The 26448-nt window shown below is 39.7% G+C and overlaps 1 protein-coding gene across 3 annotated transcripts in view; it reads right to left on the bottom strand.

Annotated features, from left to right (window-relative positions):
* Positions 1-26448, bottom strand: part of ZNF516 (zinc finger protein 516) — a 101449-nt gene that overhangs the window by 71403 nt on the left and 3598 nt on the right. Inside the window, exon 1 of one of the 3 annotated variants that reach the window (XM_041408144.1) lies at positions 22393-22452. The exons of the other annotated variants lie outside the window; for them this stretch is intronic. The gene's annotated coding sequence lies outside the window, so the exon portion shown is untranslated. Of the gene's footprint in view, positions 1-22392; positions 22453-26448 lie in introns of those variants that run through there. 3 annotated transcript variants of the gene reach the window in all.

Genomic DNA, 26448 nt, shown 5'->3' with positions numbered 1-26448 from the left:
ACTGCATTTAGAACTGGTTTTTCATTATATTTTCATTCATTCTTAAATTATATTGTCCACAAATGACTCAAAATCATTTTCTAAAATTAAATCCATCACTCTGTTTTGTATAGTTTTTTTCCCCCTAACGCATAATACGTGTACTACATATTGCTATGTTCTAATTGGTATGTATATTCCTCAAGGCAGGAACTTGAGATCTTTTGTATGTGCTCTTTTATGTACTTTTAAATAGTGCCAAATGTTCCAACTTCAAATAATTTCTAAGAGCAAATTATCATTATAAAGTCAAGATTCACCTTTTCAAAGAGTCAAAGTCCCTCTTTTCATCAGAGGTACAGAGAGAAGTTGAGAAATAGCTTCTTTCCCATGAGCTCCAAAAGTAAACTAACCCTTCTTCTGCCTACCCAGACTTCATCTCCTAAGTTAACCAAAAGGACCATCAAATAAATGGTAAAGGTAAGCTAGTAAAGAAGCTAATAAGGCATAAATCACGTCACTAACCTCTAGCCTGTCTGCCTATTCGAAACATACACTTCCAGCCAATGTATTTACATTTAATAACAAACACAAAGCATAATAGAATTCAAGTGCTGCACTTCTCTCTCCATTTCTTCATAAGCAACTGGAGAAAAAGTAGGCTATGCAGAACATTGAATTAAAGGGTAAGATCCTTAGAGGTGATGCTCACTTCTTACATATTCTTCTTACAGGAGTTAGTCTCCTTCTACACCTGGGACTTTAAGTATGATTTGAAAGCTTTTCAAACTCACTTTCCTCCAGCATGAACATGCTGCTTTATATCACACATTTTCCCATTCTGCAAATAGAAATATACTCTTTCACCCCCTCAGGGCAATGCTGAAGCAAGTAGATTTTCCACCAGAGAAGCACAACATTGCTGTGACTCTTTAACTCCAACAGCAGAATTTGAGCCACACTGCTAAATCCTTAAACCTGTTACACAACAAATAAGCATGGATTACAGCATGGCTGGTTCATTATGGGATGTTTTGTGATGCTATTCCTAACACACAAACGCCATTTGTCTTGGCCACACACATAAAGACCATTCTCCTATTTTAGGTTATCCATCTTTACCATTGCTTTCATTTCTCTGCATCTCACCCATTTATTACTCATTTGCTTCCTACTTAATATATTTCTACACCGCAGACAGTGTTAAATAATCATGATGTAACAACACAGTATTATATTTGCTCTATATATAAATAACTGCTACAATACACTTACCTGACATTTCTTACTACCAAAACAAACCATTTATAACTATATATTACCTTTAGTACTCCATGGCTACTCTACTTGCAGCACTAAACAAAGAGCACAGAAATAAAAAGAAGCAATCTATGCCAGGGAGGTTTATATTTCAGTAGAATTAGCAAGCATAAGTTGCAGGAAATGCCTGACTAAAAGCACATTTTTAGGCAGGTGTAATCCAATTTTGGCAGGTTTACAAGAGTCAGCTACAATATTTGCTAATATTTCAGAGGATCTGGGATTTTATTTTTTAACAGTTTTAGATAAGCACACCTGTATTCACTTCCTTTAGTAATGGGTACATTTACCAAAGCTAGTGCTTATAATCTGAAGAGATGATTTTCTCACAAGTAAAAACTTGCCATATATGTAAGAAACATACAGCCTCAATTTGACCAACAGTATAAAACCACAATCTTGAAAGAAAAACACACACATTATCACTACTGTGTATGGGGTCAAAAGTACACCACCTTATCTATAAGCAAATATTTTGCAAAAATAAGGAAACTTTTTCCTTAAACCCATGTATCAGGTTTGTATTCAAACAGGACAACTCTTTTCAAGATCACAACTCTAAAAATATAGGTTTACAGTTAAAAGTATTGTCCTTCCTTGTGTCAGACTTCTTTTTTCACAGGCTTTCAAGTATCTCTTGAACTTGATTAATTCAAGCACAATTCATTCAACTAACATTTAAAACCAAGTTGTTAATTAAATACAATATCCAAAACTAGGCATGGATAAAACTTGCAAAGAAAGCACAATAAAAATGGGTATTATGGGTACTGCCAACTCAGAGCACTAAACCTCATGGGTCAAGTGCTCAAATATCATGGTACATCTATCAGCTCTGGTGAGGTTTTTGACCAAGGCTTGGCTGTGGATTCTCTTATTTGTCTTTTGAGCTTTTATAGTACACTCGGTCATATCTCAAGCTTCTTCCAATAACCATGAAGTCAAGGAACTTTCTGTTCTCACAAGCTTACATCTTCTCTTTTGGAACCACTGGACTAAAGAAAAAGGGGCTTTGGGCTGCCTTCTCCACTGACAAAACTGTAAGCGGGAAAACTGTAACTGAAGCGAACAGATGTGGTATTCTTTTGCTCTGCTGCTCCAGTCATAAAATACTCCTCAGAAGGTTACAACAGCTTACCTACAAACTTCTAATACAGGGGGCCAGAACAATCCCATCTGCATTCAGTGGATGGATGGTCAAATGCACAGAGCACGCATAGCCTCCACTTACTCCATGGGATTTAGAGGTAATCAAAAAATTAGGCAAAGAAAGATCTTCTGCCAGAACGTTTTTAGTATTACCCTGAATATAAGTAGAATACATGGTGACAACACCACTGTAAGACAAGACAGCTCTGAAGGAGTTGACAAACCCCACTGTTTCTCACTGGGTTTGTCATTTGAAAAACTGTGTCTGTCTTGGGTACAGCTAAAGGCAGTTATAGCATCTGCTAACACCGAAACCAGTAAGAGCCAAATTCTCAGGTATCTCATAAAGGAGAAGTCAACAGACCAACCCCTGAGACACAGCAATAATGCTGGAAAATGAAGTCCAGAATAGCCTCTGTTTCATCACTTATTCTCTAGCGTATTATCAACTTTGAACTTGTGAAAACAATGCTCCTTCGTGTGCTTCAGGTAACAAACCGAAGGTGCAAAAGGTGGTCTCATGCTGCTACCTAAGATGACTGGACCAAGAGAAGCTGGTCCAGCCTCTGAAGGGGTGTTTGGCCATCTACAGGCCCTGTCTGGTCAACATGGTACCTCCTGCATGAGGCAGCTGCTCTTTGGGAACCCCATTATGACAGCTGGATACAGCTCATTTCATCAAAAAGTTTCCCTCATCTTGGGGCTTGCAGAAAGACTGCCACCATACAAGAGCTTACACCCACTCAAGGCTTTGGGTGCAAACTGAGGGTCAAATTCTAACCTGAATCAGACAAGTCTCCCTCCTGATGTACTGCAATGACTTTACCACTCACTGCACACTTATACCCATTCAAAAAGGGAGACACCAGCCCTTTAGTTTTTGTTTTCAAGTCCAAGGCTGACATTTACCTTCGTTATACATTTAGAATTACTTCCTTTTGCACTGGAATTCTTTTTAAACCTTGCCTGAGCCTACGAGGTGCACATCAGCTGGAAACCAAGACACCCAAAATTTAAGTTCCCAGTTTGCCTAGCACACCTCGCCACTATCTAATCAATTCATGTAAGGCTTAATATTTGCAAATGGACAAACTCCAGAAAGAAAAGCCCATCCAGACTAAGAAACCAAAAATACTCAGATATGACCTCTAACTTAGTCACTGAACTGCAAACTGGTCAAACTGGGAGAGTACCCCAAGAGGCTTCTGATGCTCCAAGCACTGTCAGAGGAAAGATAAGGGAAGAAGCACATGAATCTTCAGCCTGACCCAGTTCAGACCCTCTTACATTCCCATGACTATTAGTAACAAATCCAAAGCCATCTGCTGCTGTACAAGAAAAGGGCAAAAGCCTCCCCACATTGAGATCTTACAGCCTAGCCACCTCCAGTCCAAGGGTGGGGAGTCACTTTTATGTGGCCACAGAATTTCAGGGCAAGGCTTATCTTTCACAGCAAGCTGCAAAACAGCTGGTGCTGCAGCCACCCAGAGCACAGCCACCATCTCTGGCACAGCTCCTTGGCAAGGTAAAGAGGACTCCCTTCCCTGCCTTTTTATGAACATATGCATGAGGTCAACAGCGTCCAAAAGAGCTGACAACACAACTTTCAAACCGGGAAGCCAAATAGTTCTGAACAAAAAAAAACCAAACAACAAAGCTCTGAAAACACACACATTTCCCACTCTGCTACCTGTTCTGTTTGTGCGTCACTACTTCCATCCACACAGGCTGTCAGGAACACAGACACCTCCCTTACTGCCAACCAGACACTGCCACGGCTGCCTGCAAGAGGCTTCAGAGACATCCTCCTCGTGCCTCCATCAACTGAACTTGAGTGACCAACTCACAGCAATTATCTTGCAGCCAAAGGGAAGGAACAAAAATCAAGTTAATAAACTTTGGTAACTAATGACAGGGATTTTTTAAATCTTAAATGATGGTATTAAAAAAATGTCAGCAAGATTTAAAGGGCATTTAATACAGAGATTTTTTGAGTAAAGAGCATGCAACTGTGAAGAGAGGACCTTATCAGTGTATTTGCACATACACCAAACTTCAAAGCTCTCACTGCAAAACCACTAGTTTCTCTGTTTGAAATAGTGAAACTCATCTGTAGAAATTCTGCAGCTAACAAGCATTAGATTTCACTTTCCAGCAACAATACGGCCATCGTATTACAAATACCATAAAATAAAATTTTAATTATTTTCTAACAGTCAGTTGGTAGCTATTAATAAAGACAAACTGGTAGGGAAATCCAGCCAAAAGAAAGTAAAGACCAGATGTGTACCAGAGTAGCAAGGTCTAACTTAACTGAATAACAACTTTAAAACATTAAAAAGAGTTGGACTCATCTATTAACAACCTTCATCCGAAAATTTATTTTAAAGTATTTCCCGTAACCCAGAATCTATATAAGCCCTTGACCAAAGTAGTTTAGAAATCATGAAATATATGTTAATATCTAAATAAGAGAAAGAGCAGTAATTTTACAGGCTTTCACATTTAAATCTCAAATTCTTTTGAGTAACTTCCATTAATCTCTCTTTACAGCTTTTTCAGAGTTCATAATGCTTCCTGCAGCTTGAAATAAAACAAACTGCAGAGATGTCAGAAAGCTATAGATGCACGCTTTAATTACCCTATATTAATAATGTTTGTCATCTACATTAACATTGTAAACGAAAACAACACATGCAGATCCAGAGATGTGCTTGCAAGAGTTTGTACCCTGGGCCACCACGCCTGTGCGGCAGCAGCTAATTACGGGGGTGAGCTATGCCAATATGGAGCTCGCGCTTGTGTTGCAAAAAAGAGCAATTCCTAGCCCAGCTTAGGTTTAACTGCACAGCGTGGGGCTTGGGGAAAAGAGCCACATTTTGTACTGATATTATTAGAGTGGAATTTTTCACAAAACTGAGCAGAACTATGTTTCCGTATACATCAAATAAACCAAAAGTGCAACTGAACCAACACCTCTTGAATCATGCTGCATTTCCTTATCAGGGATCTGCAACCTAAAATATTTAAACTACTCTGATAACCCTCTGACAGGAACACACTAAACTCCAAGGCAGAAAAACGCAACGTATCTTTACACAGAAATATCAAATTTAAAAGCTATTTCATTTGTAAATGCATCATTATTAGAAGAATGCTTATTGCTTCACTGGTTCATATTCCCAAGTCTCTGGCCTATTGAGCAAGTACGTGAAACAACATCTATGCATTTTATAATTAAGTTATCTCCACATTATTGCTCTTGTTCTGCACTGATGAAAGCACTAAAGGAAGAAATGCAGCTGCTGAGCACCAAAGGTGCTCCTCATTTAAAGTACCTTACAGAACAATAGCTGAAGTCAAAAGTTGGTCACATTCATTCAGCACAATAAAACCTTTCCAGGGACAGTTGCCACAATCATCAACAATCAGTCATAAAATGTGCAAAAAAATCAGTTTTTCACCCTTCAATTCCAGCATTCACATGTATATTTTCTGCTAGTGTTACAGTTACTTTTATCTATAATTACTTGAAATCAATTATCTAAAGAAACACAACCAACAGCTGAAAAACTACATGTACGGTTTTAATTATTCTCTTTATGTCTTACCATGAAGTTTGCTCTAACATATTTCCAGCTGGCCAAGAAAAGGAAACATGCGTCAAGGTCAGAGAGAAATAGCTGGTTCTTACTTCATTTGCATTCCAGTTCTGGGCAACAAAAAAAAAACCCAGCAATTTAAACAGGAAACTGGCTTAATAGTTCTGATTTCATCTTTTCCATGAATGGAGAAGCAACATACATCAAGCCGGTCTGCTTCTGCTTGTTTCATCAATAAGGGAATTAAAAAAAATTTTTTAAAGCCTCAGATTTGGTCTTGCTGAAGCAAATCTGGAAGCAGTGGCTGATTTAGTAAAGCTAATCTTCAGTGAAGCACATGATATGTAAATTGCAGACCACAGTAGTGTGTAGCTTTGCTAAAACTACAGTGTTGGTTTCCACCATGAACTGGAACCTCTTTTACAAAACTTCTGAGGATGATCAAGTGCAAGTGCTGCCATGTCACCATTCCTTGTCATACTATTTAGTGCAATTTCAGACATTGCAAGCACTCTGTGGCTTTACTATGGCTGACTTCGAGCTTAATTGCTGCAGTGTTGGTTGGTTTGGTTTTTTTGATCATTTTTATGGTAATAAATTCCCCTTTCTGACAGACACTGTTCGTATCTGGTATCAAAATAACAGAGCATGCATAATCATGAGGACATTTTCTTAAAATTTGAGACACTGTAGCAGTGATTCGGATGAAAAAAATACTTTTTCTAAAACCAGACCCATCCTTCATCTTAAGAAAAGCAGTAAGAGATGAGACCAGCACACCAACTTCGGAGGGCACAAAGTGATTTAGAAGTAGGCAAGAGCATCCTTCTTTGAAAACGTGTCTTCTTGACCTCATGCTTTGAGTAGCCCTCTTATGCCAGAAGTCATATGTCATAACCTCTCCATTAGTTAGCCTGAGCTGTAATGTTTTACTCTGATAATATCTTGGTACAGTGAGTTCCACAGGTCAAATGTCTTTGAGAGGTCAGCCCATTCTGGCACCCAACCACTTGAAGAAGTTTGTTTTCACTCAAGCCTCACTCCAACTCCACAGACTGTGACAAGGCAATACTGGGTTTGAATAGAAGTTCAATGTAGAATATTGGTGAAATAACCTGAGCCTAAAGCAATCTTTCCTCAATGACTACATTTAATTTGAAACAGATATTTAGCCAGTTTTACCATACAGTACATTTTCTATACTTGCACATGCACAGATGCACAATACAGGCAGAGAGTGGAAGAGGCACAAACTGAAATTTTCAAAGCAGCCGAAGAGTCTTAGAAATGGTGTTATGAAGTTGAAAACTTCAGCTATGCTTTTTTAAGTCTCCTCACTGGCATTCTTATGCAAGAGTTAATCAGATAACTCAGTGATAAGTACTCAAGAATGCACAGCTAGAAAGGAAAAAAAGTCTCTAGCATACAGAAGGAAGTGGGGAAAAAAAGAGGGAGGGAGGTTATAGTGTGTGTTTTTGAGGGAAGTTATTTTTTGGTCTACCCTTTAGTGCATAGGAGTTCAGCAGGCTTTAACTGCTGCTTTGAAAATGCCCCAATTTTTTTAGTTTGCAGAGCAAACTAAAAGGTGTCTGAAACCATTAAACTTCCAGGTATTACCCAGAACAACTACATAAAAGGACACAGTGAATCCTGCTTAAAATTTAATAACAAGAAGTATTTTATGTTGTCTGAGGAAATCTAGGATGCCCTAAGCTTCACAGCATGTCCATACTGTATGGAACTATTTCAGGATGTATTTAGAACTGCTCATTCAGGAATACAATTTCCTAAAATATGTAGTCTTATAATTTCCATGCTTTATTGTATATTACTAGAACAAAAATATCTGTTGCACATTATTCACAGTGTCCTATCACCCATCCTCTCATTCCACATAAAACCATTAAACTGCTCCGAATGGTAAAGTCATCATTTTGTAATTATAACTCTAAATTAAGGCTTTTGTCTTGTTAATTCTCCAGGAAAACTTGCACCTATGTTTCACAATGAAAGGAAAAATATCAAAATACATCTTACTAAAGGTTTATGAATGAATCCATTGTATCACTGATGAAACATGCATAAAGCCAAAATCCATTCTATTTCCACATCAATTTTTTTTCCTTCTACATGAACAGAAGTTGACCTAAAATTATTTTCCTTTCTGAAAACAAATGCAGAGAGTGAGCTGTGCTGTAAATACAGGCATTTCAGACACCTTAAAAATAAACTTATTAAGAATAGGAAAAAAAGAAATTTAAGTCATTAACTGAAACTTTACAGAACCCCCAGTTCTGCAAGCACTTATGCAACTGAGTAACTTCACACACATAAATAATGCTTAAGTCTGCTTAAGTCCAGTGAGGCTAGCATTATTTTCAAAACCACTCATACCTTTTGAATGTGAGTAGAATCAAGACACAGTACATTTATTAAAAAACAAAATCAGAGATTTCACTGTGAAACTTGAAAATTTCTTCCCAAAAAACCAGTACTTCAAATACATAATCAAATGCTACTCATCTGTTCCAAGCAAAAACACCTACAAGATTCAGAATTATTTAAAATTAAAACTGAAATTTCACAAATGATGTGCAAACATTTTTCAAACACTTCATTGGCTCTGGAGATACTAACTAGGTTACTAATTTAGGTAAAGAATTTTCATGTCTCAGATATCTCTACAAACCATCATGTTTAAGTGCTTAACAAGGAAAGCCTGCTTTTCAAAGTGCTTATTATAGCATTTCCCATTGATTGCAATGGGATTTCCAAGTACTGAGCTCTTCTGAGTTAGGGAATACTTAATAACAGGACACAGGAGTGCAAATTAAGAAATCTATAATTAGGTCATCCCGATTTTATAGTTTTTACCTGAATAACTAATTTGTACATTGTACTAGAGATGAGAAACTATCACATACAAAAAAACAATAAAGAAAAAAATCAAACAAAAACAAACCCCTAGAAATTGTGACACAGTAAAACACAAAGCACACACCCTTGCTATGAGAGAACGCCAATAAAAGACTGGAGCTTTGATCTTATTTTCAACAGTCACTCATACAATGGCAGAAATATCCTTAATCCTCCAAAATATATTCAGTCAAGACTACAAGATGCCAGTGCTTTCTCCATAAGCATTAAACAGAGGATGACTTCACCTGAGAAGTCCTTTAATCCTTCCCGTATTACTTTGTTGTCTAAGCACATAGCAAAAAACCCTCCTGTCGTACCTCTCCTTGGATCTGCGGAGAACATTCTCTACAACTTGGATGCAATAAACTGCAGTTCATTTTTCAAGCGTGGAATCAATATTGTTAAGAGGGAATCTGGGTGGGTTTTCCTTCCCCTGTATGAATGCTTGTAACCATTATTGAATCATTTCTCATCTTCTATCTTGCATAACGTCAGCATTTGCTCTTTCACCTTTGTTTCTGCTGCATCTCCACTTTCAGAACCTGCTTCCAGACTCATTCTGGAGGCACATAGAGTCACAGCAGGGTTGGTGAGATCATTTCTTTGGGATGCTCGCTTCCTGCTATGTTAAACAAACAAAAGCACAACAAACATACTTTAAAAAAAAAAAAAAAAAAAAAAAGTCACTTCCTGATACTTTCATTGGTTTTTCTCCTCCTAAACTTTAGGGCGTTAGTGACTCAGCTCCCAAATGAAACTGATGCTGGAAAGCTGTCAGGAAACTACATTTATCTGGCAAGTTATTAGGTGTTGCAAATGTTTATGTTGTAATTTAGAGAAATTATCTGTTACCAATACTTCAACCATCTCAATCACTGATTTCCTAACATTACACACCCACAACCGAAAGACGGATCAATATGCATCTGATGATCACCAAACATGAACTGCCCCTTCATAGTATTGATCAGCAGCTTCTTCTGCACGTGCAGAAGTTCGAGGGAATAACAGGCACTTGGCAGTATCAACACTGCGCTGACAGAAAGAGAAACTGGCTGGCACTCGTGCAACATCGTGTCAGTAGATACCACGTCCATCAAACGCTGACAGTTTGGCAGATCAGACGCTCTCTGCCATAATGTCATAATGACTTCAATTTACTTCTCTGCAGCACCCAAAGGCTGCGATTTTATGAGCTATCCAAGTCTCTTCTCTTCAAGAAAGATACTCTCTTGCTTTTGCAGCCTTGACAGCTTCATATATTTCCTTCAAGTTTCCTAGTAGGCATAACCAGAACAGTAAGAAACACAAAGCTGTCAACTGATTCCCTCATTATTTATACAAATAACTAAAGTTTTATTTAGCAATTAGAATTTCACTCTCAAAATTTGAACAGTGGCAAGTTTCAATTACTGAAAAACAAACAGAAGCAGAAGGAAACCCCATAAAACCCACTAGGATAGTGACTTTCTCAAGCCCAAGGTCAACAGGGCTGCCTTCACTCCTAAATGAAGAGTAAGATGCCAGCATTCAAGCTTCCGTGCACCAAGAGGAGGCAACAACCAATTCAATCAAGAATAGGCAGCAGCACAGAGACAAAGCCAAGTGCTCGCTCCTGTCCACTGCGGATGGAAGAAAGCCTTGGCAGCAATGCATGTTCAGGCACCAGTGGGAGAAAACACACATCAGTGCATGAGGTCACCAAGACACCACCAGCAACCAGGAGATACTCAGGTATTTCCTCACAGTTACTCAGATGCCGCAACAGGGGCAATGATTGTGTCAGTCAACAGCTGAACTGAAACTGCTGTTTGAGTTTTGGCAGAAAAATGCTACACGGTCCTTAATCTGCACTGGTGCTTCTAATTGAACAGGTACTTTTGTTTTCTCTGCCTTTTTGCCTCCCAGCTCCCCAAGGTCTTCTCTGCTGGCCAAGACAACGACTTAAATATTTTAAATGGTCTTGAAAAGCACTTGAATATTTTCCTTTAAAACTTAACAAGTCAAACAAAAAAATGCAGCAAAACCATTATTTTGTAAGAGTAGAGAGACTCAGAATTGAGAAATCAAACCTGGGTTTCTGCATGCAATTTCTGTTTGCCACAGGAAACATTCTGTTCTTGTAAAGCACAGGCAGCTAAACCTACACTTCTGGTAAAGTGTAGGTAGAAAACCTACCCACCTGAAAGAGGAGACAGGGCCGAGGAGGCAGGCTTTCCACCAAAGGACTTCAAAGCACTCCTCAACTCAAACAAAAATGTCTCAACTATTCCAGGGAGGTGAGCCAACACCTCCAGGCTATATCCCTGCCCTCCCGTCTCCACCTCTTCCACCCCTACCCCTCCACCCGGGCTCTGCCTTCCACTGCACAGCCACTATCACAAAGATAGACACCACGACACAAGAGACAGGAGCTTTCTTATGGGATTCAGCTGCTCAAGAAGTCCGGCTCATCGGCCTTGAAAGAAGAGACCCACACAGCACAAGGCAGAACTTCCACACTGTTGAATCCACATAAAGCAACAACACCTTTGTTGCAATTTGCACCACTGTAGTGGTTACATCCTATGTACAGGGGGGAAAAATAGCTTGATCTTACCTTCAAATTTTATTTAAAAGAAAAATGAACCAACTTTTCATTCACAGTAACAAAAACAATCCTAAAGACAAGTTTATATAAGCTACCTCACTTACACCACAAGTGATTGTTGTATAAATACAGAGTAATTGCATCTTAAACCCTCTGCTTTAAGAGACAGATCTCATTAATCTGAAGTAGGATGCAAACTCTTTCTGTCATGCTGTGCAATCACCCCAGATTATTAGATCTGTAAGATCAGGTATGACCTAGCTCAAACATGCAGATGCCTGCTACACTGCAGGATGCCTCACCTGTCAGCAACTACAGGAAGAGTAACTAAGCACAGGACAATCAAATCTGACTGCACCCGGTGACTGCATCCAGTTGGTCTTACCACACTTCAGCATACTTGCCAATTGCTACATCCCAACCAAATCCCTTCCTCCTCGCCCTGGCAAAGTTACACAGGTCATCTAGTGCGTTACTGATGTTTCTCAGCAGACCTGGTTTTCACCTATGTCAGTGTCAAAACCACCAAAACAAACAACAAAAAAAAGCACATGGATGAAATCAAGAAAGAAACCTAAAGAAACACACCTCCCAATACTGAATCAGCCACTCCATACCAAACCTTTCCTCTGAAGGAAGGGGTAAGGTGTACAGCAGGCTAAGGAACCCACTCAGGCCAGTATCTCTTGTTGAAGTCACCTCTCCACAAACAGTAACAATGAAGGGTCATCTCTGTCCCCCGGTGCATATATTGATGTGCTTAAAATAATTACAAAATTAAAACCATTCTGGTTTACCTAAAACCTTTCATAATTGCCAATTGTTAGTGATTGAGGTTGTTCTAAACCCAATGCTTCATATCAAAATTAACCATCTCCTGTCAGATATATTGAATGTCAACATACATTTTTGTTAAATTCATGCAATTTTAATGAGAAAAGGTTAGGGTTCAGTTTTTTTCAAAGAAGATTAAGTAATTCTTGCTAACTTCTTTGCCTTGCAACCTTTCAACCACACACAAGAGAAGAGTTGTCTTTGCACTGACACCTGCAGTGACTCCCTCTAAGCACATATGCAAGCAGGCAGTGTCAAAATATGCTTCCTAGAGTGATGCCTGAGAGAAGTTTTTGGCCAGAAGACATCCATATAGGAGTGGCAACGTGAAAACTTGCAGAGGGGAGAGGATACGTGTTACCCTGCTCAACTGCTCCAGCTGTCACAGCAGGGCATGTGGAGCAACCGGGCAACAAGATCTCACCTATGCTATGTCAGCACTGCATTTATTAAGCTGTTTTCCATTTATGCAAGTTGGTATTTTAGCCTTCCTAAACCTTCTTTCACATTCTCCTCACTGTTTAGAGAAAAATCCACAGGAACAGCCATTCCTGCCTGCTCCTTCTGTTTCTGAGTTTGCACCTGCGGCTCTGCCGTCCTTCAGGTACCTGGGCAGAAGCATCAGCTGGGGCCAGAACCCTCGACCTGCAGCAGGGCTATCCTGCACACTGATATTGCATCATATGCCCAACGAGGCTTTTTAATCATCCTGATGATGACAGCTTCCCTTAGGGTAACTTCAATGGGCTGCCTCAGTCCTCTCTGACTGAGCATAAATCACAGCTGACTTGGGAAGAGTACTAAGCTCCTCAACATCTTGAAAAACACGGCCAGTGGGGAGCTGTAAGGATGAAGACACTTTATAGATCTGAAAACTACATGTGAGCATCAAATGCTAAATCTAGTGCTCAGGGGCACTGTGGATCTCTGACACTTCCAGGAGGACTGAATGCATAAACCTGTGGATGGATTACACGCATTACACTGACACATAAACACAGTGGTTTCATGCAGCAGACAAACTGTTTCTCCTGCCATTTAACATAAACTACCTGCCTTTACACCCTCGTTAGGAACACTTCAAAAAGAAGAACTGACAGCAATTATTTGAGCTCCAAAATTAGGCAATAGTGAATCATTGTCTCTGAAACCAAATGCCACATTGTACAGACTGACCCACATGATCAAATCTTTGCAGTCAGTTCAACAGACTTCCAAATGGCCACCAGCATCCACCTACAGGGATCAGCTTGCCAGACCAAGGAGGAGTGTTAAATTACAAGCTTTGTACTCATGGCAAGCATGTTGATTAAATAAGTAAATAAATAAAAATCCATTTTATTAATGGCAGCATGGCAGCTCCATGCAAAAACTTCAAAACCTCTTTTCATTTTGAGCTCACTCTAATATTAGTTAAAAATATATCAAATCATCAGCATGTTTTAATGTTTAACCAAAAAGCTACACTCGTGCCTGGTTAAACTCCGCCACACTGGAAAAGAACCAGAGATTAATTTAATTGAATGAATTTGGCTTTTAACCTAGACAATAAAATTTACTAGTATAAAAGCTTAAATCCCAACTGGCAATATAAGGATGCCTTAGGGTACACTCTGCTTCTTGCCAACACCACATATCCACCTTTAAAGTTTTAAAATATATCTCTGACTTTTGTTTCCACATGTATAGGCATATACTACGTTTATACTACAAAAAATCAACACTGATTTGCAAGGGTTAATAATATGATGCTTGCTAATATATAACCTTGAAACTATAGCAAACTACGGGTAACCTACTTCTGCAAAACTGGAAGTAGGAGAAAGAAAAAAAAGAAAAAAATCTGCTGTTTACCAGGACAAAAGCACAAATACTGAACGACAACAGGATACTGAAGTCACTCTATTGAACTGCATTGTTATCTTTGGCATTAAGTTCATATTATTCTAGCAAGCACCTTTTTTAACAATACTTAGCTAGGTGTCTTCTGTCATATTTACGGAACTACAGGAAACAATCTCTAAAGCCATCATTGTGACAATATTGTCTTCATTTTCCCATTAACCAGCAAGGCATGTACCATTTTCTGTTAACACCTGACCTGTTATTTAAACAAATACATTCAGAGCATGCAGGTCTATGTCCTATATAAACAGAGAACCAAATCAGCCCGGCCTACACCCCTGAACTCTCCACATCAGTGGTGGAGATGCAAAGAGCTGAGGAGAATCCAGGCCAGAGTGGCACGACGGAGGCAGGAGGACAGAAGCACATCATGTTGCACTGCCATAAACACAAAATCTTCCACATCATTATGAGCAGCCAAGGAGGCACTTGTACCTACAGTGCTGCAGGTAATTCTGTTTGCTTGACTTTAAACAACAACACACACGAAAACAACAATTCCTTTTTTTTTTTTCAAATCCTGGCCAGGTAACATCAACACCTTTTTTTTTCCTTTTTTTGGGTTTTTCTTTGTGCATGTGTGTATATGCCTAGGCAATGCCAAACTCAGGGTAACTGAGTCATACCATCACCCTCTGGGGCCAGGCTGGGCCACCATTGCTAACACTGGCAAACTCCTACTCACAAGAAAGTGCCTCTCAAGTCAGCGAGGCTCCTCAGATGAGTAAGAAGTGCTCACTGATGTCAGTGAAGATTACCCAGTGAGGACTTTGAAGTTGCTATTTTGTAGTGGGGGGTGCGTGTGCACATGCACAGGAGCAGACATGACTCCCTAAAAGCCATGAATTAATTCATCATCAACCTATGAGGCAGTATGGCTTACAGTCAGAAAGTGAGATTATGACCCGATGCCATGACCTCAAGGTAGAAATAAATTGGGTGTAGGCGGTACCTACCGATACCAGGATTAACATGACTCAGGGAATACAGGGCTGAAATAATGTATTCAAGAGGCACAAAACAGATGCCATAAGCACACCTCCTTCTGCCAGCCCAGTTCCCTGTCATCCTGCTCTTTCTATGCCACAGCGCATATTCAGCACACCTAATACCAAGCTCTAGTCTAACACAGGCTGATGTAAATTTAAACTAACATGACCAAAATAACTGGACAAACACCACCAAAATGCACAGTAACTGTGCAAGGTTTCGCCTCTGGGGTCAAGTTGATGGAATGTCCTAAAGCGGTGGAATATGTATCATTTTCTGACCACTGTCTAGAAGAAATTACAATGCCATTTACATGTGCATGGGATGTTGCACCACTTCACTTCTAGTTGCAGTGCTCAGGAAATACATAAAAGTAAGCTTCCTATCTGTGCATATTTACTATGCCACAGAGCTTACTAACAGGCTGAATTACCAAAACCAGAAAGTTGCTGCTGCTGCTTGCAAAAGGAAAGTGAATTCATCTTTGCAATGCAAGAGAATTCCATACACTACTCTTCCTCAGGGAAGAGAGCTGTACTCACATGAGTATACCCATGCTAAACCTTTATATAACCTATATGGCATGCTAAAACTTCTCCTCCTTGGTCACTGATCTCTTATGTGACTTTTCCTTACCACCCCTCTCTAATGGACACAAAGAGAGAGGGCTAATGAAACATTCTAATATTTTTCAGGTAGCTGACAGGTTAATTTCTGGAATGACCCAGGGACGCTGCCAGTGACCACATTTCTAGGCACCTATGGTGTGGTACAGAACTAGAGCCTGTGGCATGACCAGTTTCTGCACAGAAACCAGCCGAGTCTAGAGAAGAGCAGAGGACATTTCTACCCCATCATCACACAGGCAGCCTTCAGTACCAGGAAGACTGTGGCCAAATTTTTGCCTCGCATTATGCACACACATTCAAATGCCAGATGAGGATCAAGCAGCAAAGTTGGCTTCCTCCCACTGTAGTAAAATGCACAGTAAATCCAATTCTAATAACTTATTATTGTGAAGAGGACTGTGATAATTAACATACATTTATTAGCATTTAATTTGACAGCAGATATGCTTTGGAGAACTTTTAATGACCCCTTAATGGATCCATACAACCACATGTACACAGAGGAGATACAATCAAGTCCTGGAACTTATTCTTACTGTGTGTTTGTACACATCCCAGAACAGCAGCAACAGATCATCATTTCTACTGGGTGCCACCATATGACAACATCTTATAATTATACTCTCATGATAAATCATAATCTTCTGTAAGCCTAAACCGCTGACTCTGTGTCAGATAAAAACAGATGCCTGCTGTGTTCCCACGCACCTTTACCTGACCATCGTGTTGTGGTTTGATGTAGAGGATGACTGTTACCATAAGGAACTGATCAAAGCTACAGAAGCCTGGAAAAGGGAACTGTTGCAAGTCCTCATTTTATCTCCTTTATAATGCTAAAAACATAAATCTACTACTTCTTTTTAAGAGAGCAGAAACATTATACCCAGCACATTCTTTGCAAAAGTCATCAGAGTTAAGGCTGTAGCAGTAAAAGTCACATCTAGAAAATGTGCTTTCAGGACAGATTCATGACAGTATTCACAGAAAAGACAGAGGATGAACAACAGACTTCCCAAGTGCTTTTTCTTTTCATGGCTCTTTTTGCTGACATGCATCTTTCACAAACCCAGCTAGTCCTAATAAATTCTATTCATTAACAGCAATTTCTTTTTCAAGGTAGTTTGCTACCAGTGCTGAAAATTAATCAATCTTAGGTGGCTGTTTGCATTGTGCCTGACACCCTCCCAACCCTTCTGTGCCAACAGCCTGGTTTCTCAGCATAGCTCAATCCTCCTCACGGGCCCCTTGCAACACCCGGATCACTCCTGTTTTCATTGCGAACACAAACCTGCTCCACTTCATATTCCTCCTCCAAAAATTCTCATGCTCAGCATGCCACATCCACCCACTCATCCCAAGTCTCTGCCACCTTCAAGTTCTGAGCGCTGACACCAGCTCAAGTTCAGAAGTGTGCAACAGCCAGGAAAAGGGACTGCAGAGCAAAGTACGCCTGGGGGACAAGAGACAGGAAAGGAGTCCACAATAATCAGTGATTTCTTGTAGTCCCTTCAAGAAACTCCACAGAAGAAAAATTCAGATATTCACACATATGCAAACACATGTGCTCAGCCAACCTCCTCTTCCTCTGTTTAACATCTCTCTATAACCACCACAACTCTAGTTTGTCCCAGGGCTCCTTGTGATGAAGCAGGACTGCACAAGCTAGGCACCAGACAGAACACCAGGCATCTCCCATATCCTGCTCCTCCACAGCTCTGCACACACTCCATCACATTCTGGTGCTGCTGCAGGATGGCAGAGACCACCGAGCAGACCAGTGCCACAGGAAATAAAACAAATCCCAGTCAGACCCCATTAACACATCCCAGACAGCAACATCCAGCAACACTGTACAAGGACCAGGAGAGCTCCAGCCACCCACCTCAGCCTCACCACTCATGAAGAAAAGCATCACCAAAGGACAAAGATTCTTTTACTACTTTAATGCAGATAACCACAGATTCCTGCCATGGCGATTTCTGATGAAAGACAGACACACACCTACAGAAACTCAGCATTCCTAGGTACAGGGGAAAGTAGTTCTCCACCTTCAACAATCTTCCTGGACACCCACAACTCCTCCAAACACTCATTTCCTCTTCCTTTTTTTCTGTATGATCTTGGTTTTTTTCCTTTAAGGCTATGTTCAGCTCAACATACCCTATTTTCTTCTCCTCCAGCTTTTGCTGTGCCTGCTGCTTGCACCAGCTCTTCATCACTTCTGAGCAAACAGACTGACACTGATGCCAGACATGAAATGGCTGAGAGACCTTTACAAGTGCACCAGCTCATACTGGCACAGCTCCGCTAATGCCCAACACAAGGTGTAATTACCTCACTTGTGGGTGGAATTACACAAGGAGTAATTCTGGTTACCTGGTCTTCAATAAACTTCAGAGAGCTGCTCTAAGTTTCCACAAGAATTGAGTTATGATAACAAAATCCATTAGACCCTAACAGCGTGGGAGGAAAACAGGGAGGACTGTGACAAGTTTTTTTATTTATCTTCTGCAAAATTATTTTCCTACATTCACATACTGCTACACCTACATAGATATTTTCTTTTTAAAATAAGATTCAAGTTCACAACTTGCATACTAGAATGAGAAACTGAGACTTTAGCCCTTCAAATACTGTTATCTTCTTCAAAGTGTAAAATATAATGAATAAAGCAGAATAAACTGTGTGTTTAAGAAAACAAAAATCTGTCTCATGTCTAGCATCTTCTTAGCTGACAGACTCTCAACTCTCATCATCTTGTCCTTTTTCTTACATGTTGAAGAGTTTAGTTTAAGAGATAGTGTTCTTCTTCCAGGGGGATCACAGATGACAGACTGTACCAAGTGAGGTTTTTTTTCCTGTTCAGAGGAAGTATCAGCTCAGAGGGCAGCATTCCCAATTCCACTGAGCCAGCAGGACAGCTTTAGGCTCCCTGCACACTCCAGAGCAACCTGCACCAGTGTACAAACTGAACTGCAGGAGAAAATACTTAAGCCAAAATTCAGACAAATTTCTTGACCTTGTCACTGCTTTGGGTTGCTCATCCTTCATCAAGTCTATTGTGCTCTCTCTCCCATCCTCCAGGAACAAAACTCACAGGAGAGCCACACTAAGCAGGTAACTATCTGTCTTCCTCTCCAGTCTGGTGATACAAGTCTTGATCCTCGGATATCAGTCTTAGAACCTGCAGGAAACTTGAACAAGCTTTCTGCAAGGACAGAAGAAAACCTAGTTTTTAGAAGGGTAAGGAATTAGCTTAATCTCTTTCCCTTCCTTTTGCTGGCCTGCCAGATCAGCCAGTCCCCAGAGAATTCTTTTTAAGCTTGTATCTTCCACTCCTCTAACAAACCAAGTCAGCATTTCTCTTCTTGAACTTCTTGTTCTCTCCCTTATCATCTGTCAGAGCCAAGGACACAAAAACAATTATGGGTCTCTCCACCAATCTTGTGCACTGCTCCACATCTAGCCAAAAAGTTGCAGAAATGTTCACTTGTTATTTCACTGCATTTGATTTAGCAAGTATTGAAAAGCCAAATAAATGTCATTGTATTATCTCAAGCTGTACATCAGGACAAGGTAGCAAAGAGTGTCAAAGTCACAGCATCTCCTGAACTAGATAGCAGAAGATAAGAGTAATATCTAAAGGGTTCCATCAGGGGTGCCATCTTTTTATCCCTCAGAGGGGATGCCCTGGTTTGCAACTCTACCCCTAGCTCAGAGACATACGTGTGATCTGCAATAAACAAAAGGCAGTTAAAGGATTTTCTTATGCAGAGGTGCACACAGTTTGTTTGCAAGTTAGAACAGGACACACAAAAGCCATCACTGCACAGACTGCATGTTATAAACATTGTTGTGAGTAAGAAAAGCCCTGGCTTCTGCACTGAAACAGGGAACACAACAGTAGGCAATTCAGCAGCAGGCGTTTAAAATTTTCATAGTGGCCAGCATGAATTTCAGAGATTACTGTTTCGTAACATTTTGCAGACTTTTAACGAGCCAAACTACCCCTTTACAATACCCAGGCTCCTTAGACATCTACTTCAGAATATAAAAATCTGAGGGGAAAGGCTGCCGGCAATCTAGAAACCACTTTTGAGCTCCAGACACCTTCCTTCTAAGTGCACGAAACTTTGAAGCAAAATATTAGCAATCCTCGCCTTTTGCACTGCTTACATTTGTGATGGCAACCTATAATCCCTAATCAACCTAGAAAATAAATGACCGATAAACCAATCTGCTTGTAACCCCATTAACAGATTCTGGCTTCAGTATCAACAGGGTAATTTGCTGAGACTATTTTTAATCCCAACTGCTAAACCACTAATCCCACAATTTCCACATAGTATTTCCACTGCCCCCCAAATTCACTCAAGGTTACCAACAATTTTGCAACTCATTAAAAAGCAGATAAATAAATAAATAACATTTGCAAATATACACCTCCTGGCATGGAAGAACTGACAGACTCCGATTACTTGGTTGATCCCGTTAAAGCCATTACTTTCTAATTGGAAAGAGTCATTCAGAAGCAAAGCTGTGTGTCTGGCATGTCACTTGACACCTGGTATGTACCGCTCACGATAAGATGAACTCTCCAATATGCTTGCCACAATGAAAAGAAGTGGGTTATTTCATCATACCACTGATAGTCACAGCTCTCTACTAAAATCTGTTCTAATTTAATGGGACCATCAACATAAACTGTCATGTTTTCTCAAACTGGCATTAAAATATTCTCCAACTATCATTATTAATGTCAATATAAATTATGCATTGAAGATCACAGCATTCATTACTGAGGTAAAATTTATCTGGAGGGAAAGAAAAAAAAGAGACAAACAGAGCAAATCTAATTAAAGTAAGTATTTATAGATTTCATACAGCTTTTCTCTTTAGTGATTAAAATACTCCTTTAAAAAAGATCTTAAAATAAGGATTCACAGAGCCATCAAAAACAGTACCAAGAAAGCATTGTGTTAATCAGCTAAAGGTACAGTTATACACGGGATGTTGCAAAGGGACTGATGTGATAATACACGAGCCTGGTATTTTATCCAAAGATGTAGCAACGTGCTAGCACAACAATCTGGAAGACAGACCCTTGGTTTCATGTAAGCAGCTACACACAGGAGGAAAAGCTGTATTTAGTGTTGGAAGGGTGCTGTTTAATGCTCCTTTCAACTTCTATAAATTACACCATCAGCCATTCCTAATTGGTATACATTAGTATTCAAACACCACGTTGAAATTAGAAGCTTAGCAGTTTTTCGGTACACTTACAGACTCTTCACACAAACACATGAATAACCTTGTTGAAATATTTTTGAGTCCCAAGGTTAAAAGAAATTACTTTAAGAGACAGATGGTGAGCAACTGGTACCTCAGTGAGGAGTGCCACTGACTTTTGAAAGTTCTCACGCAACGCGCCGTATGGGGCTAACTCCTATTTACTGCACACTTCGGGACTTTGCAGTAGAGCCTCAGCTCCTGAAACCCCAAAGATGTGCATAGACAGGACGGCACAGGGGAAAGAAAGCCTAAAAATACAACTCCCAGGGAAATCCAAATCCAAAGGGAAAAGAAGGTATCGTATTTCCCTAACTGCATAGTTTAAGTCAGTCCTTAAATTGGCTGATTCATAGTTTTATCATACTTGTGGCTGCCAATGCTGCTACCACTCACCAACGCAGGTGCCTCACAGTCTACCACAAAGGAAGCCAGAATGCATCCATTAAAATAGACAACTAAGCAACCCCTGTGCAAAGACTGGTCAACGAGGAGGGGGGAGAGAAAGACTTTGCAAGCACACTCAACCATCAAAAGAGGAGCTCTAGTTTCAGCCAGCAGAGACTGTAACACCTCGCCCCGCAATCCTGTACAACACACCGTGTCACCAGCTATTGTTCATAACTCTTCCCGCAAACCATTTCAACATTCAGAGAATGACTATTTCTTAAGGAAATTATTTCAAAAGGGAAAAATATTGCTTACTCATGAACCTGGTATCATTTCAGCAATGAGGCAAAACAGCTACAGACAATTACATTGCACAATCCTAAATGCATCTTTTATTGTACTAGGTTTCAGAAAAAGAACATTCTGAAACACTGAAATAAATCAGAGAATAAATGTGACTTGTTGTCAGCTAATACAATATGGGTTAAATGCTACCATATGGTGAGTGCACACACGTTACCCTTTTAAAAACAAAGAACATGGCTAATTTCATTCCCAAATCTATTTTTAAATAAGTAAACGTGACCATTTTAAAATTAGGCTACAATTGTGACTAGAACACCTCAATTTCCACCAGCTTCTCTCCCTCTTTCTTTACTAAAAACTAACACCACTTCCCTGCTCACCATGTTTTTAAAAAAGACAAGGAAATATTACTATTCAGTCAGCTTTATCCCCATAATAAGCCAACACGAGCATTTCTATGCAGTGTAAAAATAGTGACGAGCCAACTCACCATTCTTCCTTTATTATACCTGCCGGAAAAGCAAAGCATGCATGCCTGCATGTCTCTGTGCGTGTGTGTGTGCAGTACATTAAAACTCACTGACACACGATCCGGTGTTCAGCAAACACTCACAACAGGACCTGCCCGACAGACAGAGCTCTCGTTTTCTCTGCACCTCCCAGCATGTACTGAGACATACAGACATACAGTTTCAGTACATTCCCAGCCAAAAAAAAAAAAAAAAAAAGAAACACGTATGAAATTCACACAGGGTAGCTGAAGTGGATGCTGTTGGTTTGAAAATTGTCTGTCTAGCTGCTGTACTATTTGTTTTTATCATTATACTATAAATGAAACATGTCAGGAGTCTAAAAATAGCTACAAATCGTAATTATATACGCTTTGTAGTTTTTATTTTACTTTGAAAAGAAGATTAAAAGCTAGATCATTTTAGAAACTGGCCTTAAATATTTAGGGAGCCACAAAATTCTTCTACTTTGCAATTTGAAGTACACTGCTGGAAAGCATTTCCTTTGGGACATAAATACGACAGGCCCAACATGGAGAAGCAAGCTCCCAACACCACACAGTGACATGGCAAGAAAGAAAAGGGAGAAGAATAGACAAAGGAAAAAGTAATTTCTTAGAGATTCTAAGAGTGCCCTGATTACCGATGTAATACTATCAGCTTTAATTAGGTGCTAAGTGCTGTGTGCTAAATTCATCCCCACATCCAGTACCGTAAATTCAGAGCCACCCTACTAAAGTTACCTTGGGTTACCACAACAGTACAACAGTAATGCCACGCCTACAGCGTCTGCAACAGCCCATAATGAAATGTGGATTTTGTTGAACAAATGTTAAGCAACACAACATCCTGCTGATAAAAATTTAATTCTTTTCCATAAGCAATCACTGAAATGAAAGGTTCATAAAAATGAATTTTAAGTAGTCCCTAGAAGGTAAGCAATCTTGAATCCACAGAAAAGAGCCTCTGTTCTTCCACGACTTCAAACAGTATAGACCAGTCTTCAGCAGCCCCTGTCCCAGTGTCCCTACCAGGGACACCATGAGCAGTGCTAGCTCACAACTTGGAGTGGTAAATAAACATCTTATCATACAGCAGACACGTGCTACTGCTATGAGACCTGCTAGAACTTATTAGGCAATGAATAGTTTGGTCACAACTTGAGAGATGCAAGTTCTGTCCATCCGCGCGCGAATTTAATCTTGGAACACACGCTTAATGCCCCACGTTCCCTTGCACAAGCGCTGCTGCTGTAATGCAGTTTCAGGAATGCAAGGAGAAACTGCTAACACCAAGTGTGCAACAACGCTGATGGGCCTCTGCAGATAACCAAGATGTAAACAACATCAAAAAATGAGCAACCAGTATTGAGTAATTATCACACCAAAAAAAAGACAGCTCGCTGGCTTCAAATGGCAAAGCAGGTTCAGCAGATCAAGAGACTAAACATTTGCTGACTAACAGTTAGGTAATGAAAGTAAACATTTGTAATGAAGTCATCATCCTAATGAAAGCCTAAGTGGCAGCGTTAACTACCTGGACCATAATCCACTCGCAAGTTTTAACGTGGGCTCCCTAACATAATATTTACTAGAATCGTTCCTGCTGGAAAAGGCGAGGAAGTTCCACTTACTTTTAACATAGAAGTGACAACCAAGAAATATTGCTATCTAAGTCATTCTAACTCGCAAGTACTGTACAGTTTCTGTGCAGTTACAGTGGGTAACTGAAAAACAGAACTTTGCCTTCAGTGTCTGAGTCAGAACAGCTTTATCCCAGCACTGAAGTGTATAAATATTTGCAGCATGTAAGATGTCTGCTTTGAAAAAGCAACATTGCTCCAAGTTTCAAATATTTTGCAGATATCTAATCAAATAAATGGCATTTTTTGTTGGTGTAAGGTTTTTTCATGGTTTTTTTTTTGTTTGTTGGTTTGGTTTTTTTTTTGTTTTGTTTTGTTTTGTTTTTTGCTATGCTGTGATTAGGTATCTGGATTAAGCTTATGGCTAGAGGAAAAAAAATGACCAAAATAAGTTTTAGTTGATTAACTGCCAATATAATTAAGGATTTCAGATACGCATATAGAAACTGTAATTCCACCCAGAATCATACTCATGCAACTCCCAGTAGTCACTGGGAGTGGAAAGGGTGCTTATTATGGGTCAGCAGTGGATTCACAAGCAACAAGTCAATTTTTAGGATGGCTGTACATGCTGTTATTCAACTAAAGAACATCATATGGTTTTGAAAAACAGTAGTAAGTCCATTTCTCCTTTCTGTGCAGAAATCTAATGCCCATTCAGTCTTAAAAGGTATGTATCAACAAATTCATACTTGTGTCTCAAAAACTTAAACAGGTACTTTTCTTGTGAAATTTGCAAGCTTGGACATGTTGCTTCCTGCAAAATGCAATCACTCTGCATTTCAGCTTTCTATTTTGATGACTTTATGAAACGCTATAGTCAAACCCAGATTTCCAGTTTAAGCACACATACACAGACTTCATCACTGTATGATGAAGTCTCAATGAAAGCTTATGCACTGGATCATCCTGCATACTGCATGTAATCCCAGAGAAGTCCTGGAAGTTCTTGGCATGAATTGCAATCTTCACAGAAGTTAGACAGTTAGACCCTTCAAAGCTGACAGGTTTTGGATCTTACTAAATATAGGTACTTTTCATTAGATGGGCCTCAGAATAAAACTCATCAGATCTCAACCACAGAGAACTACAGATAGGTAACTATAGATAACTATAAATATAGGTAACTATAGACAGATAATCCTTATTGGTAATTATAACTACATCTATATCTATATAAAACTATCTAAGACAATAGTTATAGGTAACTAAAGGTAACTGCTGAAGTCACCTGCACACAAAAACCTTAGCAAAAAAATCCAAATAAACAGACTGCCCAAAGTTCTCTCAAGTTGGAGAGTACACCATTTCTATGAGGCTACTATTCCAGGCTGCCCTCTCTGGTGTAAGCACCCACAGCAGGGTGCATTTTAAAAGTTACTAATTTTTCAGTAAACTGAAGCCAACAGCCCAGCTTCTGAAGGTGATCTGTAAGATGTTAAGACATAAACATCCTCCTTTGCTAAAATGACGATCAGTTCAACAGGCAGAAATTCAGAACAATGGCACAGTCGTTTCTAACCCCTTCAGTGAACACTTCTGTACTGATAATTGCTATTATTAAATCTTGGTGACAGCATGATACTATGACCAATTATAAAATCATACAATGAACCTATTTTTAAGGTAAATACATTAATCATTACCACAGGAAAACTTTAATCTACAAAATGTTGCTCCATTCCAGACAGATAGTTACTGAGGACACTTGCAAGTAACAGCAGGTAGATTTCACCCTAGTGATGTAAAAACTCTCTCCTGTGAGGCACAGAGAAATAGTCATTCACATTCATGGAGTGACAAAAACATAGTTTGACCGGTACAGGAGTTTAGAAGGTCGTGCTAAGCTTAGATAGGTGCTGCGCTAACAAAGACCACTCCTTTCTTTAAACATGTTTTAGGACATTCCTTAGGACAATGTTATTCTCACAGATGCTTTATTTTTTTCTCTCCTTTCTGTAAGCATTATCTTTGCATATTAATCTAGCAGTTTAGAGGGACAGCTATAATGCCCTATTATTCACACAGACTCCACAGTACTTATCACTAACTAGGTGTCACTTCAACACCACTCAGCTTTACAGGAACTAAAGGCTTGAAAACAAACCCCAGGCAAGAATTTCTAGAGATAGCTAAAAACCACTTTACACCAGGAGCTAGTAAAGGTGTTCTTGTGCCAGTAACACAGAGCGCCACGCAAATGACTTTATTATACAGAGTTCACTCAAGATGGCTATGGCAGCTCCTCTTGTGAAACTGAAGATGTCTCCTGGAATACCTGCACCTCGATACTAATTACACCACAGGTGCTCCTATGCAACTTCAGCTTCCAGTTTCAACAGAGGAAAGCTCCAAACCACTGTGCCCACCTTGGTGGAACAAAGCTGGGGTGCAA

Source organism: Onychostruthus taczanowskii, unplaced genomic scaffold (genome assembly GCF_017590055.1).
Source record: "Onychostruthus taczanowskii isolate IOZ18803 unplaced genomic scaffold, ASM1759005v1 scaffold29, whole genome shotgun sequence".
NCBI lineage: Eukaryota > Metazoa > Chordata > Aves > Passeriformes > Passeridae > Onychostruthus > Onychostruthus taczanowskii.
This window is presented reverse-complemented; position numbering and strand designations above follow the sequence as displayed.